We start from the raw sequence: 19,234 nt of genomic DNA, 5'->3' as shown, positions 1-19,234 counted from the left end.
AAGCCCTCAGAAGGTTTTAGGAGCCTGGCTGACCATCACCTGCTGAGAAGACACTGGCCACCTACACTGTGGGCACATTATTTGCAGTTTCACGATTGCCACTCCTTTAACCTGCTCTACTTTCTGAGACCCAGTTCAGATAACACCTCCCCCAAGAAGACTGATCCCTGCCCCCACACCGGAGTGCCCTTGGCAACCCCAGCCCCCTATATGGGTCTGATCTTGGCACTCCCCCACTTCCCCGTAAGGACACATCACTCATCTGTCTCCTTCACAAAATGGGACTCTAGAAAGGGCAGGGCACCCTCTCATTCATCCTGGTGTCCTCAGCACCCTGTTGGGCCAGGCATATTATAGGCATTTCATAAATACCCTGAATTCAAGGAATCTACCCCTTTAAATAGAAGCGGCTCAGGAAAACAGAAACAAGCACTTGAGAGAGCGCCAACTGCCAGGGCTGGAGAGTGGTCGCGGGCATTGGGAGCAGGCTGGCTGCAGGTGGGACGCGGCTCCCCAGGGAGGTTCTGGGCCAGGGGCTGCAACACTCCATCCTGGCTGTGTGGACGGTCAGGGGGCCGGGAGTTGGACGGGCAACTTCTGGGCTCTTGCTCTAAGGAGGGGAGAGTCTCGGGAGCGACCCTCACACCTGAGCAACGCGAGTGCGCGAAATCCTCGTCTTTCTTTCCAGCGCAGGTTCCCGGCGGTGGAAGCCTGGGTGGACCTGGCTGCAGGGAGGAGGAGGGAACTCTCCGTCCCTCCCTCCTTCTGCATCTCCCCACCCTCCTCCTTCCTCCTCCCCCTGCCCGCTCTCCGTCTCTCCCTCCCTCTTTCTCCTCCGAGGCTGTGGAGTCGCCTCGCGGCAGCGGGCTGCGGACGCCCTGCTCCCGGTCCCGGCTCGAACTGGACTGTGCAAGTGGCGGGTCCCGGAGCCCCGGCCCGGCAGCGGCGAGCCCAGGTCTGAGCCGGGGCGCAGCGGGGTTCGGGACCGAGCCGAGGCGCCGAGCGGGAGCGCCGAGAGCCGGGCGGGCGCGGCGGGGAGCAGGACCGCGGAAGGCAGGGCGACGGCGGCGAGCGAGGGCACAGGGCAGAGTGCGGGAGCGGCCTGGCTCGGCGGAGGGCGCCGCCCGGCGGGAGCCAGCTCGCAGCCGGGGACGGCGGGCCCGCGCGGCGCGGCGCGGCGCGGCGCGGACCCCGGGCGGCCCGAGTCCCGAGCGGCTCCCCGGGCCCCGGCGGGGGCGCGCCTGCTCCCGGCCCAGCCGCCCCAGCCGCCCCAGCCGCCCCAGCCGCCCAGCCCCGCCGGCCGAGCCGCCGCGTCGCCGGGGCATGTGAGCGGGAAGCCCAGGCTGGCAGCGCGAGGACCGGTGCGGAGCAGCAGGAGCGCCGAGCCGGGCGCCCGGCCGAGTAGTAAGTGCGCGCCTCCGCCCCGCAGCGCGCCGCTGCGCCCCCACCCCAGCCCTGCCAAGTTTGACACTCGTGCCCCCGCCACGCTGGGCACACGCCGGGTTTCGTTTCTGCGAGTTTTCATCCTTTGCAAAGTTTTTCGAGACGGAACGGACCCCCACCGGCCCCCGACAACGCCGGCCAGCGGCCGCTCCCCGCGGGCCGACCCGGGCGCCTGTGCCGAGGGCTGGCGGCCTGGCGCGGCGTGGCGGGCCGGGGGCTCGAGTGTCCGCGCGCACCGCGCTGCCGGCCTCGGGGCTCTCCCGCCCCTCCCCCCTCGCCGGGCGGCCGGGGCACGAGGGCTCGCTCTCCGGGCCGTCTAGGCGCCCAGCTCAGGGCTTTCCCAGCGGGAAGCTGGAGCGACCTGTGCGCGCCCCTCGCGGGGTTCGGGTCTCGGCGCCCAGAAGCGGGCCGACCCCCGCGCGGGCTGCTGCGGCCCCGGGGGCCGGCCCCGCAGTCCCTCCCGCCCCTCCAGGTTCGCCCCGCAGCGGACCCGCCGGGCGCAGCATCCTGTTTGTTTGCTGCTCCAGCCGCTCCGGCGTCACCCCCTCCCACCTCCCACCTCCCACCTCCCACCTCCCACCTCCCACCCTGGCCTGCTCCCTGCCACCCCCCAGCTCCCGCCTTTGCAGTCGGAGGTGAATCTCTGCATCTCGAATTCGCTGCGGAGCAAGTCTTGCCCGGGGGTAGGGGGGCGGGGAGGCGGGGAGGGGGCCCCGTCGCTGTGCTCCCGGCCGCTCGCCATTGTTTTCCCACCCGCGCGTTCCGTACGTAAACACACACACACACACACACACACACACACACGTACACACGTGTGCGCGTCGGCTGCTGTGACATGCACACGCGCGCGCTCGCGCACACACACGCACACACACGCCGGCTGCTGCGAGTCCGCGGACGCGCAGGGATCGCCCGCGGGATGGGAGGGGGCGGCCGGCGCCCTGGGGGCCGCGGGAGAGCCCCGGGCGGGGCCGCGAGCCGGGCCTGGGCGGGAAGTGAATGTCGAACTTCAGCCCCGGACCTTTCCGGGAGGACCCCGAGCGCGCGAGCGGCGGCTCCCGCCCCGGAGGGCCGACGGCAGCTGCGCGGACTCCAGCGGCGCTCTTGGCAGCGGCCTCCGCGACCGGGGCACGGAGGAAGCCGAGGAGTTTTCCTGGGAAGTTCGCTGTGACTCTGTGGGAATTTCCGGGCGGGGCGCCTGGGCGCTGGCGCGGGGGTCTGGCCGAAGCCGGGGGAGATGCTGTTGCTCTGGGCGGAGTTTCGAGATCCGGGTTTCGAGCGTGCGCCCTTATCCCCTAGGAAGTAGCGCTCCACATTCCGGGGTTCAACACACTTTGGTTCTTTTTTTTTTTTAATTTATTTATGATAGTCACAGAGAGAGAGAGAGAGGCAGAGACACAGGCAGAGGAAGAAGCAGGCTCCATGCACCGGGAGCCCGACGTGGGATTCGATCCCGGGTCTCCAGGATCGCGCCCTGGGCCAAAGGCAGGCGCCAAACCGCTGCGCCACCCAGGGATCCCCCACTTTGGTTCTAATTCCCCTCCAGTGGGCAGCGTGAGCTCGGGCGGGTTCCTTAACTTTTCCAGCTTTTTCCCCTATGCACAACGGGCAGAAGAATTACGCACACATCTTTGAAACTGGAATCAAAAGATCAGTTGAGGGATAATGGTTTGGAAGGCATGAACTCCAGGAGGATAGGGCCCCCCTAGTGGGACCACGGAAAGCCTCTGGTGGTGAAGAGTCAGGGCAACGGAAGTAGGTCCTAGATCTTGCCCCTGGTGACATGATCTTGAGCAACTTAACCTCATTGCTGTGTGCCACGGTTTGCTCATCTGGCGTTCACAGAACAGTGCGTGGCACATAGTAAGTGCTGGAGAAATGCTCGCTGTTTTTGCCCTTATTACTTGGCTGACCTTGAACAGAACCGAGAAGGGCACTTTGGGATTGTGCTCCTTTAAGCAGTTATAACAATTGTCCACTTCTGGGAAGGAAAGAAACCTCGCGCTTCCTACTCTTTCCGGATTTGGGCTCCTCAGATTCTCGCTACTCCTTGTCTAGGTCCACCTTGTGAAGTCTTTCATCATCCCCCCTTTTTGCCCCCCCTTTATTTCACAGTTTTTGTGAAAGGCACTTCATTCCTTCCTTTCCTTCATTCTTAAAAATCAATCTTGGCCCACCTGCAGTCTTTTCTCAGTGGAAATCAGGCCCCAGGAAGGAAGTGTCTCCACGAGGGTGTCCCCTGAGTATCCTGGCTTGGGCTGCTGGCTCAGGATTGGATGTGCGTTTGTGTCTCTGGGGCTGGGTGAATTTCCAGAGAGAGGAGCCCAGGTGTCTGGGGCCTGGGGGGGGCTGGGGAGGGGTGTCTGGTGGGATGAGCTGAGGCTGCTCCCCAGGGTAAGCTCTGCTCCCTGTGTAGCATCTGTGTCACCTGCTGTTGGGGCTCACTTGGGAACCTGGAATATCCCAGCTGCCTGAGTAGACTGGATGCCTGGGTAGACCTTCAACTTTCCACATACACTTAGAGTATTTTATAGGAAATCAGGTTTTTCACAAGCTCCTTGTCTGATTCTGGACTCTGCACATGCACAGCACCACTAAGGGATGAGCTGGATGATAAGGAGGGAGGAGCAGGTGGATGCTGCCTGGACAATGGGCTGCTCTTTCCTCTCTCTGATTCTCTAGGCCCCAGCCCGGGGGGAGGGCAGCCAGGAGATTGGTGCTTGGTGCTCAGAGATCCTGCTGGTGGGCTGTGGGTGGTTTTCAGTGATGAGAACCAACATCACGCTCCTCCCATTCATGCCTTTAACAGAAATGTATCAAATGCTTATGTGCAGGCAGTGCGGCTTCAGGGGTGAACTGGACAGGTAGCGTGCCCGCCCTCATAGAGCATCCTTTCTAGTGGGCTAAATAACTTGAAGTAAGTAACCAAGGCAACATTAGACCCTACGTGATGGGGAAGAGCTACGGCAGGCATGGTGGTGTGGTACAGATTGCGTGCATGCAGGCCGGCAGGGGTGGCCATACATGGAGGCCAGTGAAAGCTGCTGTCGGGGGAGGATGGCTGAGCGGAGGCCTGAGGATGAGAAGGAGCCAGCTGCACAAAGACTGAAGAAAGGATTCCAGGCCAAGGGAATGAAAAATCCCTGAGGCCAGATCAGGGTTTGCAAACAGCAGTGTGGCTGGAGGAAATCAGGGGAGGGCGAGAGCCTGGTCCCACGGGACCTGGTAGGACGGGTTAGGAGCTTGGATTTTATGGCCATTGTGATGGGAAGCCGTGGGAGAGTTTTAAGGAGGGGAATGACATGGTCTGATAGATGATTTTAAAAGATTATGTAGTATATAAGAAACAGGTAATCAGGGTTGCCCCCCGGGGAGGGAAACCATGGGTGAGGGATAGGATGGGATGGAGGAAAGATGGTATTTTTACTCTGGGACCCTTTTGTCCTGCCTGAATGTAGTGCCATGTACCTAGATCAACTATGCCAAAAAATTCAAACCCCAAAAAGCGTAGGTAAAGAAAGAATAGCTTATGATTTGGAAAATGTATATAATAAAATGGGTTTAAAAAAAGCCCTATATGAAACTATCTGGTATAGTACTAATTTTGTACAGATAATTGTATCTGTGCGCACACCCATCCTGCATGAATACAAGGAAAGAAGACTAAGGCTGCCTCGAAATGTTTATAGAGCTTATTCCAGGTGCTGGACAATGGGTGATTTTTATTTCCTTCTTCTGTTGGTTCTTCCAGTCTTTGACAATGGTCATGAATTACTTTAGTAAGTGGGGAAAATGTGAAAAAGAGAGGTCACTTTGGCTGCTAATAGAGTGGAGTTTGAAGGAGAGCGCAACAGAAGAGTCTAGCTAGGAGGCCGATTCGATTCGGAATGGAGGGCAAATTGTTCTGGAGATGGAGCCAGTGGGTTTCATTAGCCACTCTTTGCTCTTGCCTAGAGAAGCCATTCTTTTTTTTTTTTTTAAGATTTTATTTATTCATTCATGAGAGACACAGGCAGAGAGAAAGTTAGAGACACAGGCAGAGGGGAGCAGCAGGCTCCATGCAGGGAGCCTGACATGGGACTCAATCCTGGATCCCCAGGATCATGCCCTGGGCTGAAGGCGGCGCTAAACCGCTGAGCCACCTGGGCTGCCCTAGAGAAGGCATTTTATCCCCAACTCAGATTTTGTGATCAGGAGTGTTGGGGTCAGTACCGGTGAAGGCGATTTCCAATACTACCTGGACTCTGAAAGCATCTCACTGGCCAGCTTCCTCCTTAGCCCCTCTTTCCTTAGTGGGGGAGATCCCCACCCTGAACATTTTGCTGCTCTGATAATTAGCAGATTCAGGACAACATGATGTATCCAGTAAGAATTCAGAGCTGGGAGAGATGTCCGTCACTTAACAGCTCTGAGTCTCTGTTTTCCCGTCATGTCCCATGAAATGGGACAGTAACAGCAACAGTACTTAAACTCTTACAGCTCTGGAGGCTCATATCCATTAAGGCTGCAGTGGTGCCCCATGTCAGACAAGTGTTGGCTTGAGAGGTCTGCTCCCGTAGAGGATCTAATGTTCCTCCCTTGGGGATGATCCCTGGGTGGCTCAGCGGTTTAGCTCCCTGCATGGAGCCTGCTTCTCCCTCTGCCTGTGTCTCTGCCTCTCTCTCTCTCTCTCTAATGAATAAATAAATAAAATCTTTAAAAAAAAATGTTCCTGCCCTTGAGGAGCTGACACTCTACACTAGTTTACTCCTTCCTCAGGGGCGCTTTGAGATTGTACTTTATTGGGTAGTTCTCAATAGGTTGCCAGGAAGCCTCTGGAAAAAGTGGAATTCAAATCACTGGGCCTGCCTACCCCTCCCCCAGCCACATTCAGAGGTGAAGGGGGAGCCTTTGAATAAGACTCTGTGCTGAGAAGGCCCAGCCAGGCCCACAGTAAATCGTGCTTTGAATGGGAATTATTTTTGTGCTCAGTGTTTGCTTAAGAGGGTTTGCTCCTGTCCAAACGCGCTGCAGTCCTCACCCTTTGCTAGTCTCCTTTCTGGAACCTGGATACGTTAGCCAGGAAGGCTGTCACAGTGCCCTTCACCAGGCAAGGAACCAGGACCCATGGGAGATCGCTTTTACCTCTCCTGTCCTCTCTGTCTCCCTGCTCCCAAGCAGGAGGGCATGCCCTAGATGGGGTCTTTGCTTAGGTCACCTTCATTTTGGCTGCCTCTTCCTTGGAGTCCTCCTTCCAGCTCCTTGGGAAGCCTTGATTAGGAAATCTGTTGCAGGCCAGCTCAGCAGGACCATCTTCAACCTCTGCTTGCTTCTCAGGTCAGGTGTGACTCTGTTCCTTTACAAAATTCAAATACTCTCTGAACAGCAGTAACATGGTAGTCTCCTCCTAAGAGTGGGTGGAGTGGGAGAGGGGGTCTAGTTGGGCCTGAGTGCTTGTTCTGTCCCATGGACCTAGCCAGAGACCCCTGAGGCCATTCCTGCTCAGGCCTCAAGGTGAAGGCCCCCCAGGACTCTGGCCCTGCGCGCAGCATAGAACCTGGCAGTTGCCACCTGCTGCTCCGGGCATGTTCTTGGCTCTTCCGCCCTGCTTCTGTGGCCTGCCTCATCTGGGAGCAGCCAAGGGGCCCTGTGGCCCTGGCCTTGCCCAGTCTTCCCCCCACCCCCCACTATGTGCTGTCTTGAAGGATCTGGATGCACTCAGACCCAGACAGGACAGTGGTCAGACCTCCAAGAGGCTGTGAGGTGAGGAGGAAATGGCTGGGGTTTCCCCACCTCCTCCCAAGGTCATCTGCAGGCGAGTCCAAGGCCTGGGCCTGGCCCAGGATGCTTTGTGTCTGTGTGTGGCCTGGCATGTCAGCACCAAGAGCATGCAGCTGCTGAGATGTGTACTCAAAGGTTGAGGTGCCCGGGAATGTGTTTTGAGGGTAGAGGTGTGTATGGGGTGATAGAGGAAGAAGTGGGAACAGTAGCTCCAGCTTCCACCTTTTCTCCTAAGTAGACCCTTTACCCTGCCCTTTCTGTCACTCTGGGAAGCCTGACACAGGCCTTCTAACCTGAACTCAGTTCCAACGCATTCTGTATTCAGACTTCCCTGCCCACCCCCCAACCCCCTGCCCACTGCAGAACCTTAGCATTTATTTTAAATAAATTTTTTTAAGATTTTATTCATCCATTCATGAAAGACACACACACACACACACACACACACACACACACACACACAGGCAGAGGGAGAAGCAGGCTCCATGCAGGGACTCGATCTGGGGCCTCCAAGATCAGGCCCTGGGCTGAAGGCAGCGCTAAACTGCTGAGCCACCTTGCTGAGCCACCCGGGCTGCCCAGAACCTTAGCATTTAAGTGGCCTTGACCCAAAGCCCCATAAAGCATCCCTGGGGGATTGTGGCCAGGTTGGAAGTGGGGGGAGGTTTAGCGTTACCCCCAGGGACATGTCCAAGATAGAGTTTTGGTGTTTTGGTCTGTGGAGAGGAGAAAGGGAAGGGGCCACAGACTGGGCCGGACTCCTGGGGCTCCCTCCCGGCCTGGTGGTTTAGGGCTGATCCCTTCAGGGCCTCGAGCTTTCTGGGGATCCACCCCCAGGAGACCAGACTGTTACCTCCCCCAGTCCCCGCCCCCTGCTTGACTCAGAATGGAATGTGCAGCCTGTGGAACTGGATAGGGTGAGAACTAGTTCCCAGAGGGCCTTGGTCCAGGCCTTCTCCCTTACCCCCACAAAGGGAGTGGGGCACCTTGGGGCTGGGTGCTGCTCCTTGGCACTCTGGACACACCCCGCTGCCAATTCCTGGGGGTCTCGGTCCCCCCCATTAGCCATTGTAAGTCCAAGATGAGGGCAGGTGGCCACTTGGAGGCCAGCCGGGTAGCAGGCCAGAGAGACCAATCCCCAGCTCTAGTAGCTGGTGGGGTTGGGGAGCCACCCTAGACCACCCTTTGATGACTTCTTTTTTTAAAATTATGGCTCGTATTTCTGTTATTTCTGCGTTTCCCTAGTTCCCAAAGGTAGTACAATGATTCGCATTACTCTTGTAATCAGAATGGGAAGGGTTTAAAATATTATCTAGAACCGACACACAGAGATGCAGAAAAGTGGTGTTTCTTCTTTGGAAGACAGGAAGTTGGGACCCACACTGGATTATTCTCCAGAAAGAGGGGTCCTGGCAGGACGGAAAAGAGTGGGAATAAGAGAAGAATCCTATAACCCTTTCAGCACGACAGTTGATTGGGCCCATGCCCCCTGGCTCACACCCTCCTGGTGGCCCTGGCACCTGGCAGGAGGCAGCTAAGGGAGTAAATCCTGCCTTAAGGTGCCCTCGCCCTGACTCCAAAGAGTTAATTCTTGCCTGGCTGCACAGGCTAAGCAAGGCAGGCCCTGTACACTCCTCGGTGTGGAGGGAGCAGAGGTCTCTGCCTGTGGGGTGTGAAGCTCTTGAAACCACCTCCAGCCCTATTGGAAGAGCTGAAGTCCTTCCTTCATCCCTGTGAGGCTTTGGTTCCTGCCAGTCTCTGGAGGGGTGGGTTGGGTAAGGAAGGAAGGGCAGAGAGGGCCAAGTGAAAGGTTATTGGGGAGGGGCTGGAAGGAGGCCTGGGTACTGGTACAGCGGCTTGCAGAGGCAGGTGGGGTGGGAGGAGTAGAGAATTAATAGGGAGGTATTGAAAGCAGAGGGAGTGGCCTTGCCAGCCCCTGCACTTTCTCTGGATGGCCTGGCTCTCCTCTTGCTGGCTGGTTGGCAAAGGCATGCCGGAGTGCTTACGTGTACGTGTGTGTGTGCGCGTGTGCACACGCATGCTGGGGGGGGGGCTGCATTCTAGAGACCTTGGTCAGCCCCTCTGGCCTCTGAGAGCCCCACGGAGACTGGGGACATTCAACCAACGTCTTGAAGGAAAGGAAAGTGGACTAGGAGGCCCAGGAGAACCAGACAGAGGCCTTCCTCTCATCCCTCCTCCATAACCTTCAATTCTCCAGACCAAGTGCCTGACAAGATTGGGCTTTCAAGTCCATTCTACCCAGGGAGGGGCAGGGCAGCGGGCGGTGACCCTCTCTCCCTCCTTTTCCTGCGGTGTCACCTGGAGCATGGATCTGCAGCCATACCCTTTCACCAGGAGTGATTGATGTTGGGGAGTCTGGCCAGGGTAAGGGGCTGGAGAAAGCAGAGTGGTGGAGTGGTGGAGTCATGGGCATGGCATCCCCTAAGTGGGGCTAGTGGGTAAGGGGGAGGGAGGCCTCTCGTCATTGTTGGGGTAAAGGGCTGAGCCATCACTCAAGGTACCCTAGCCAGGAAATGGGTCAAAGGTTGGAGGAGGGGGAATCTGTGTCACTTCCTGCCTAGAATAGAGGTGAGTAGCAGGAAAACCTCCTTGGTGTGTGAGGAAGTCAAGGGATGAACTTTGCAGCCATCTAAGTTGTGATGAGTATACAAGTCTGGATGGATGAGGCTCTTAGTGTTGTGCAGTGCAGTCTGCACAGCTGTACATCATGACCCTGTTGGAACTGGCTCAGAACATTATGGACCTATGGTTTCTTTTTCTTTCCTTCTTTTTTTTAAAATATTTTATTTATTCATGAGGGACACAGAGAGAGAGGCAGAGACCTAGGCAGAGGGAGAAAGAAGCAGGCTCCACGAAAGGAGCCCGACGTGGGACTTGATCCCGAGTCTCCAGGATCAGGCACTGGGCCGAAGGTGGTGCTAAATGCTGAGCCACTGGGCTGCCCATGACCTATGGTTTCTATAATGTAAATTCCCTTCTCTCTGCCAGCTCTGCCTAGCCTTAGATCCATTCTCCTCAAAATGACGCCCCAAATTTGGGAAGTGATTGGGGTGGAAGCTGTTACCCCTTTTTGGGCATCGATTGACTTGGGAGACTGGGGAAACAATTGAGGGGAGGCCCTGGGGGTGAGCGTGTCTGTGCGTGTGGTGGGCAGTTTAGTGAGGGTCTGTGGAGCTGGACTAACACCACCTGAGTCCTATTGGGACAGTTGGCCCTAGCAGCCAGGTGGCCGCAGGAGTGAGGGACCTCCTGATGGGTATAGGACCTTGGGAAGACTGACAGGTGTGTGGGGGTGCATAGGGGGAAGATTCGAGTTCCTTCCCGGCCTGACGGCAGCCTCTGCTTCAGACCCTTTTGCCGGCCTCCAACCCACAAGGTCTTCCTTGCGCCCCTGCCTTCCTTTCTCCCTCCTTCATGCACAAAATTCACCCATTGTTGTCCTTCAAGGTCCTGTACTTTGATCTTGGAGGAGAGGACCGGCTAAGTGGATTTACCAATCTAGGTTCATGTGCTGGTGGGTCGTTCTCAAAGCCTTTCCACCAGCCATGGGGCCCTATTCATTCAAGAGGTGACTGTCAGAGTGGGAACTCGGGGTGGAGGTGGAGGGGACGTTTGTTCAGGCCACTCACGCAGCCATGTGGATCTGCAGGGAGCACTGCCTCGCAGCGGTGCCTCGCTGTGCTGGGGCTAAGAGACCAGCACAGCCTCACGTGGTAGTGAGGAGAAGGTAAAGAGAAGTAAGTCATGAGTTACTGACAAGTGGAGTGGGGAAGTGCAGGCTGTAGTGCTTCAGGAGGACCGAGGAGTTGGGCAGTCAGGGAAGGCTCCCTGGAAGAGGAAACCCAAAGACCCGGAGGGTGAGGAGGAGATCGCTCGGCAAGAACAAGACAGAAAGGAGAGAAGATTGTAAGGACAGATTCCTCCAGGTCTCCCAGGAGCCCTGCCTGGGTCTCCAAGGGCATGTCAGTCAGGTGGCCCTAACCCACCCCAAGCCCCGAGAGGACATCATGATGCTGGAGGGAGGGGGTGTGGTAGGCCCTTGAAGACAGGGTAGCTCGGGGCTCCCAGCAACCTGGGGCCTTGTTTGGCCCTGAGTCAGGTGTGCTAGCACTGGGGCAAGCCGGGAGGTGGGGGGGCGGCGCCAACACGCCCGGGGTGTGTGCAGGGCTGCCTGTGGTATGTGGCCCGGGTGGCCCAGTTCGGGAGCCCCAGCCTCTTCAGGCAGCTGGGGCTGGAGGCCTGCGGGATTGCTAGGACCAACTGCAAATTAGCCAGGCTGGCGTCAGATGCCTTTGCTGCTTCTCCTCCTCTCCCCTTCCTCCCTGCCCTCCTGAAAATCAACAACTGTGTCAACAGCAGGGTGATTGTGCTTGGCCCCTGGCCCCTGGGGCTGCCAGGACCGGGCAGGTGCTGGCAGGGGCTGCTGGAGCCCCACACTGGGAGCAGGCTGGGCCTGGCTGCCAGGGCTGCAGGGTAAACAAGGCTGCACACAGGCCCGCCAGGAGGGAGGGAGGCCACAGGCAGGCAGGGGGGAGAACAGGTGTCTCAGGAGCTCTGCAGACACAAAGGGCCTCTTGTCTCCTCCTCTCTGGCCCCGGGGAGCAGCCCCCCTCTCCTTGGCTCTCAGGCCTAGCCAGAGACCAGTGACCAGGTCAGCCAGCGGGTGCTGGCATCGAGGAGAGGGCAGGTGCTGACCTCCCAACAGCACCCCTCCCCCCAACTTGGTGCTTGTTTTTTCTTGCTTAAGGCAGAGGTAAGACCAGTCTGGGTGAGGCACCATAGGCAGGAGACCCGCCCCATAGGCAGGAGACCTGCCTCTGAGCAGATCCATGGGCCAGGAGGCCACTGTAGTCTCAGGTTCCCACTGGAAAGACAGTAAGACCCCCTGCCTCTGCTAGTGGTGCTCAGGGAAGAATTAGAAAAAGCCCTGGGACGTTTTTGGAAGAAAGAAGCACTGAATGTCAGGAGTGATGCACCAGAAGCAGGGAGACCTGGACCAAAGAATTCTGGATAGCAGTGTGCCTGGGGGGGCTCAGTTGGTTGGGCTTGGGAGTCTTTTTTTTTTTTTTAATTTATTTATTTATGATAGTCACAGAGAGAGACATAGGCAGAGACATAGGAAGAGGGAGAAGCAGGCTCCATGCACCGGGAGCCTGATGTGGGATTCGATCCAGGGTCTCCAGGATCGCGCCCTGGGCCAAAGGCAGGCGCCAAACCGCTGTGCCACCCAGGGATCCCATGGGCTTGGGAGTCTTGATTTCAGCTCAGCTCATGATCTCGGGGTTGTAGGATTGAGCCCTACGTCGGGCTCCTCGCTGGGGGCAGAGCCTGGTTGGGCCTCTCTCCCTCTGCCTCTCGCCTCCCATCCTGCATGCTCACGCTGTCTCAAAAAAAAAAAAAAAATTCCAGGTGAGATTGGGGGCTGGAGGTGGGTGAGGTGAGACAACACCCTCCTCCGTCCATACCTTTTTATAAAACAAACCTTTACTGAGTGCCAGGCACCACACTAGGGATGGGGAGGCGAGCAAGAGTAATTCAGGACCAGCATGGGCAGGCCAACTCAAGAGCCGGACTGCCTGTGTGGTCTGGTGCCGTACAAGTAACCTAGCCTGTCTGAGGCTCAGTTTCCTGATCTGTAAGGTGGGGGTGATAATTGTCACTGCCTCATGGGGCTGTGTGATGGTCAAGTGTGTGAGGAAATGTCTGGTGTGCTATCTGTTGTCTAGCAAGGGCTGTATTAGAGAAGGCTGTTGTTGTCCATGTCCCTGGGGCTCAAACCTAGCTGGAGCCTGAGGAATACACAGGTAAACGAATACTTGGTTGGAGTCTAGTCAAGTACCAGAGACCAGGGATGTCAAAAGCCTCTGGCATGTCCTAGAGGAGCAATCAGCTCTTTGAGGATTATCAGGGAGTGATTTTTAATTTTGTTTTACTTATAATTTTTTTAGGATTTTATTTATTTATTTGAGAGAGAGTGAGTGCAGAATGGTAGGGAGAAGCAGACTCCTCAATGAGCAGGGAGCCCAACTTGGGGCTTGATCTCAGGACCTGGGACCATGATGACCTGAGCCAAAGGCAGACACTTAACTCACTGAGCCACCCAGGTGCCCCAGGGAGTGATTTTTTTTTTTTTTCCCCAGGGAGTGATTTTTAAAGAAAGGGCCATATTGGCACTGGGCTTTGAGTGAGATGTAGGAGATTTCTGGTCAAGAATGTAGGAAGGGTCTTCTAGCCAGAGCCCAGCAGTGTGAAAGTGTATGTCTGCCTGCCTTGCAGGCATTTGAGGATGACAGCTGGGGGTGGGGGGTGGAGTGGGGGTGGACAGACTGAGAAGGGCCAGCATGGCGGTGAGGGAGTTCAGGCTCATCCCTAGCTTATGCCAGGATCAGGTGCCAATTTTGGTTGTCATTTTGGTTTTTTCTTCCACCTCTTCCCCACACCAAGACATTGTGAATAACTCAGTCTCATTCTGGAATATTCTTCAATTTATTATTTATTAATTTATTTTTTAAAAATTTTATTTATTTATTCATGAGAGACACACACAGAGTGAGGCAGAGACACAGGCAGAGGGAGAAGCAGGCTCCATGCAGGGAGCCGGATGCAAGACTCGATTCCGGAACTTGGGATCACCCCCTGACCTGAAGGCAGACGCTCAGCCGCTGAGTCACCCAGGCGTCCCAGTATTCTTAAGTTTAGAAGCAGGATAGTTCAGTGAAAATACCATGGTGTTGTATAGTCAGAAAGTTTCCAGATTTGAAGCGTTGGGATTTTGTCACGATATATTGGACCATTTGCCTAATTTCTTTGAGTTGCATTTTTCTTATCTGTAAAATGAGGTAGTGGCATCTCCCCTATGGCAACATACTGTGAAGATTCTAGAAAAAGTTGTGCCATGTCCTGATGCACAGCAATTGCACAATAAAGGGAACTGTTGGGATTACCCTCTCTGTCTTGTCCAAGTCATAAACCTTTTTGGACTTTGGTTTCTGTATCTGTGATGTGGAAATGGCAGTCTGTCTTCCTTCCATGATCGTCGGGTTGGAAATGGGCCAGGCTGTCCATTCACAGGCATATCAGTGACCCCTGGAGGCTCGGGAGGCCTGGGTCCCAAAGGACTGGTGGTAGGTAGCCTTCCCTGGGGCACCATCCAGGCCTGTCTGACTGTAGGGGGACCTGGCGGCACAGGGGCTGTGGCTCCCAGTATTTCAGGCAGTGGGGGCCCTGTCCTGCCTTTCCCATGGGGACAAGCCCCCCAGGGGCCCACTCACCTCTTCCTCTGGATGCCATGCTGGTGTTTGAGGGTTGGTGGGCAGCTGGGGCCAAGGCCCTGCTCCAGCTCTTGTGCCCTCTGGCCTATCTCTTCATCTCTTGGAAACTCACTCCTCCCATCTGCAACATGGGAAGGACTGTTTTGACTTGACTCCTCCTAGGAGAAGGCGAGAGAGTCAGATGAGGACAATGACAGCCACCCGGGTGATGTTTGTTGCAGTTTTGAAATCCAGATGTGGAGTCAGACACTTTGTCACGGCCGGTCATCTGCACACTGTTCTGTCCACGGTGCCTCTCCTTCCGGGTGGCTTACCTTCGGGTGCCTGAGAAAACCCAGGGAAGTGGGGAGGCCAGAGAGTATTTAACTCTTTTTGTGGATGAGAAATTTGAACTTTAGGGATGCAAGTTGTGGGGCTTCCTAATCTTACGCTGACTGTGGATCTGCAGGGATGAGGCTGGTCTCCTCTGACAGTCACAGGGAGCCCGTCCCAAGACCAGATCTGGAAGGATGTTCACCTTGGTGGAGGCTACTATTCTCCATCTCTCCTCTCTCACCTGCCACCTTGGCTGTGCCCAGTGGGGGCTTTGCCCCATTGTCTCTCCTCCTCCTCTACATTCCAGTTTCTCAGGTGGCTGCAAGGTTAGAGGAGGCCAGGAGAAGCTGGTGTAGAGGGAAGTGCTGGGAGATGGGGCTGGGGACCAAGGCCCGGGATTCCCTGGTGAGGTGGTCAGGTAGCTTGGTCAGGGAGCCTGGAGGCCGCCTGAGTCTGAGCAGGGCAGAAGGAGCAGCAGTGACATGTGGATTTGTCCAAGGGCCATGTACATATTTACATGCAATTTGCATATAATCTATATCCTGAACACAGTTTGTAATCTCTTTTTTATTTTTATTTATTTATGATAGTCACAGAGAGAGAGAGAGAGAGAGGCAGAGACATAGGCAGAGGAAGAAGCAGGCTCCATCCACTGGGAGCCCGACGTGGGATTCGATCCCGGGTCTCCAGGATCGCGCCCTGGGCCAAAGGCAGGTGCCAAACCGCTGCGCCACCCAGGGATCCCCCAGTTTTGTAATCTATCCTTGGGAACTTTCAGATTTGTCTTTTACTATTGTTCTTTCCAAAGATGGTAGCTTCTGGCTTTTGCTCATTTTTGCCTCCCCACTCCTGTCCCCTTCCCCCCAGATGGCTCTCATACAGGACAGGTGATTGTGAACAGAGTCAGCCTCCAGTCAGGCTCCGTAGTCTGGCTATGGGCCCTCCCTGGGGTGAGCCCAGAGGTCTGGGTCAGCCTCAAAACCACTGCCCAGCTTCCTCTGCCCCCCACTGCTCCCCAGCGGGCCACCCCTCATCTGTGAATGGGGGTTGGGGCACCTTCCTACCTGTGCTTGGCACTTAGCAGGTATTCAGCTAATCTGAGGATAAAGTGAAGTTAGAAATGAGAGAGGACTTTGGGAAACAAAGACATTCCCAGAACAGGCTCCTGTAGGCGTGGCTTTTGTGCTCCTGATGGCAGAGGCTGGTGACGAGACTGATCTCCTGGGGGTCCTGGGGAGGGGAGGAATTGATTCCCACTCTGTGGCCAAAGGAGACATTTCTTTCTCTTCTTGGCCTTGCAGGAAACTGTGTTGAGAATGAGAGGAGCAGAAAGGAAGGGTCAGGCTTTCTGTTATTTTGTTTTTCAGATTGAGAATCTGTTATTAGCAATTTATGACACCAGCTCTCCAGCCAAGCACATTCTGTTCTCCAGTGTTAGGGAAGACTCTTATGGCTACAGCAAGAGTCTGGACAGGAAGGGGGAGCAGGTCAGCAATTTACGATGGACTATGTGGTGTCCTGGCCTGCACTTGGGGATAACTTTACATCGGGCCGACCTGAGCCCCATCCTATGTGGGGAGGAGCCCTTCCGGACAGCATGGCATCCCCACGTGAGCCCACATGGCTCATATGAGCTGGGTGAGTGGGCTCCCCTCCCACACGCATGCTCACTGGGCCTCTGGCTCCAGATTTCTCTATGAAGTGGGGTCAGGGCAGTGATGCTCAGAACAGAGTTTCTCAAGAGAGGAGGTCTGAGAAGACACCAACAAGGAAAGGGAAATAGAACAGTGTGCAAGAGGACCCCGGAAGAGGGGGCGTGGGCAAGATGACCCGTGGAAAGAGTGGTATGCAAGCAAAACAACCCACCCTTTCTGCAGAAGTGCTGAGCTGATGGAATTGAGCTTGGTGGCCATGAGATTGGGCCATAGATAGAGCTCTGTGGGTGCCTGGGCTTTGTGGTACAGGGGTCCCGGAAGATGATGCAAAGGGTAGGAGTGGCACCTGTAGCGCCATCTCCCCCAGTCTGTCCTCCACGCCGCTCTGGACTCCTCGCTGGGCCCCATTCCTGGAAGCAGGTTCCCTTCCTCCACCTAAGCACGTAAGTTGGTCCCAGTCTTCCATTGAGTTCGTCTTATTCTTCCCCCAACTATTGGATGAGAAGTAGCTTCATTAGCTGTTCTTCAAAGAGTTGGTGTCCCCCAAGGGTCCCTCATGCCAAAGGGCAGGGAACTGGGCGGTGGCAGGGGAGCTTCTCAGCATTAGGGACTGTGGTGCCCCCTCTCCTGGCCTCTGCCTCATGGCTAGGAGGGGCCCAGGCCACTTTGGGGAGAGCGAACCACTCACAAGGGATTACTTGGCATCCTGGCCAGGTGCTTGATTAGTGGTGCTTGATTAGTGCCGTTGGATGGTTGGTAAAGGGCAGATTTGTTGGAAGGATAGAAGCTTCTGTTGCATCCTGGGAAGAGCCCAGGCTAGGACCATGTGCACTGGGCAGTGAGAGAACGGGCCTGGTTTCCAGCTGTGAGGTTTGGACTATTATCTGATTATTTTCTGCACACAGCTGACGGCCAGACCATTGGTCCCAAGACAGGTTACTTGTCCTCTGTTTTTTTGAGCTGCTATCTTTCTGTCCAGCCAGCTCAAGGCTCTTTCCAGGGGTTCATCAAAGGATGAGCTGCAGGATTGGATTTTGCACAGTTAAGTTCAGTAACTGTGTATGGAGCATATAGTCTGGGCCCAGCACCAGACCTGGGGTCCAGGGCCACCGCCGTGTCCTGCTAAGATGACTTTTGGATTGTAAAGAACAGCGGTGGCTGAGCCACCCACCAGGAGCCTTGCAGGGTGGAAAAGACTTAGATGGCAGTCAGGCAGGGCCCGCCACAGTCGGAGCAGGTCAAGGAGCTAGGACTGTGTTGACAATGAGGAACCAGAGGATGTTTCAGAGACTTTTCCAATGGCTAGCTCATTCATTCAGACTGAAACTTCTGTTTCATTGTTCTGTGAAAAATTCTAACAGAACCCTGTTCTTTTTCTTCCCATTCAAAGACATTTTTGCTGCCTCAAATCATGCTGAATCATCTGGTAATCGAGACAACTTTCCTTTCCATGCGAGGACGCTAGTGGGCTCCCAGGGTGTGGGGCTAAGGCTGGCGGCTCTGGGGGGTGCCTTTTCCCTGCCTGCCCAGACCCATGCTGCCCTGGGCTTCGGTCCTGCCCCGGGCCCAAGTAAATAAGTGTGGCCAGCTTGCTTTCTTGGGAAAGACAGCATGTGCCATTTCTTAACAAATGGGCAAATTTACATGGTTCAGGATTGAGAATTATTTTTTTAAAGATTTTATTTATTTATTTGAGACAATGGGAGATTATGAGAGAGAGAGAGAGAGGGAAAGAGAAAAAGAGAGAGAGAGTGCCCAAGCGGGTGGGCGGAGAGGGAGAGGGAGTATAGACTCCCCACTGAGCAGGGAGCCCAATGCTAGACTTGATCCCAGGATCTTGGGACCATGACCTGAGCTGAAGGCAGATGCTTAACTGACTGAGCCACCCAGGCGCCCCAGGGTTGAGAATTATTAATCTCTAGATGTCATTTTAAAAGGCAATGGTCTGATACAATTTTTTGAGTAAATGTGATCCTCAGGGAATGGATAAACATTACCAAGCCCTCCCATGTGAAGGAATTGGGTGAGGTGGGGGAAGAGGAGACTAGACCCTGCCCACAGGGAAGCTGAAATGTGTTTGGGGAGGTGAGGCAGAGAATCCTAGGAAACAGAGTGGCACTGTGGGAATAATGCATTTCAGCCGAGTTAGCCAGAGTGCCAGGACTGATGGAGCCGTTTCCACCTCCACAGCCTTGGGTTGGAAGGCTGCAAGGTGGAGTCAGATAGACCCAGGGTTTCTTAATTTATTTATTTATTTTTATTTAAAGATTTTATTTATTTATTCATGAGAGACACAGGGAGAGAGGCAGAGACACAGGCAGAAGGAGAAGCAGGCTCCCTCTGGGGAGCCTGATGCGGGACTCGATCCCAGGACCCCAGGATCATGCCCTGAGCCAAAGGCAGACGCTCAGCCACTGAGCCCCTTGGGTGCCCCTGGAGAAACCGAGGTTTGAGTGCCGACTCTTTCTTCTGAGCTGTGTGATTTCCAGCAAATATTAGAACTTTCTTAGAGCCTAGTTTTCTCATCTACAAAGCAAGACGAGAATAAAATACCTATTTCACAAGGTTAAAAGGTTTCAGTCAAGTAATGTACCCATTACAGGGCTTGGTACAGGGGTGGGAGTGCAGAAGCCTCCAGTAAGTGAGAGCCAGTACTAGGATCTTGGCCATTGTGGCTTTTTGGGGCTCAGTGCTGGGGTGGCCACGATGTGCAGCTGGATGTGCAGACAGCCCTCCCTTGGGTCTTGAGCATGGTCTCTGGGATCTGGG

At 55.4% G+C, this 19,234-nt stretch overlaps 1 protein-coding gene across 3 annotated transcripts in view; it reads left to right on the top strand.

The window, feature by feature from the left end:
- Positions 1–479: 479 nt before the first annotated feature.
- Positions 480–19,234, top strand: part of SOX13 (SRY-box transcription factor 13) — a 47,075-nt gene continuing 28,320 nt past the window's right edge. The window contains exon 1 of one of the 3 annotated variants that reach the window (XM_041773272.1): positions 480–498. The gene's annotated coding sequence lies outside the window, so the exon portion shown is untranslated. Of the gene's footprint in view, positions 499–849; positions 956–1,304; positions 1,405–19,234 lie in introns of those variants that run through there. The other 2 variants (XM_041773268.1, XM_041773267.1) reach the window with 2 other exon arrangements.

The sequence above is a fragment of the Vulpes lagopus genome, chromosome 11 (genome assembly GCF_018345385.1).
Source record: "Vulpes lagopus strain Blue_001 chromosome 11, ASM1834538v1, whole genome shotgun sequence".
Lineage (NCBI taxonomy): Eukaryota > Metazoa > Chordata > Mammalia > Carnivora > Canidae > Vulpes > Vulpes lagopus.
The sequence above is the reverse complement of the archived record's forward strand: the minus strand, read 5'-3'. Positions and strand labels throughout refer to the sequence as shown.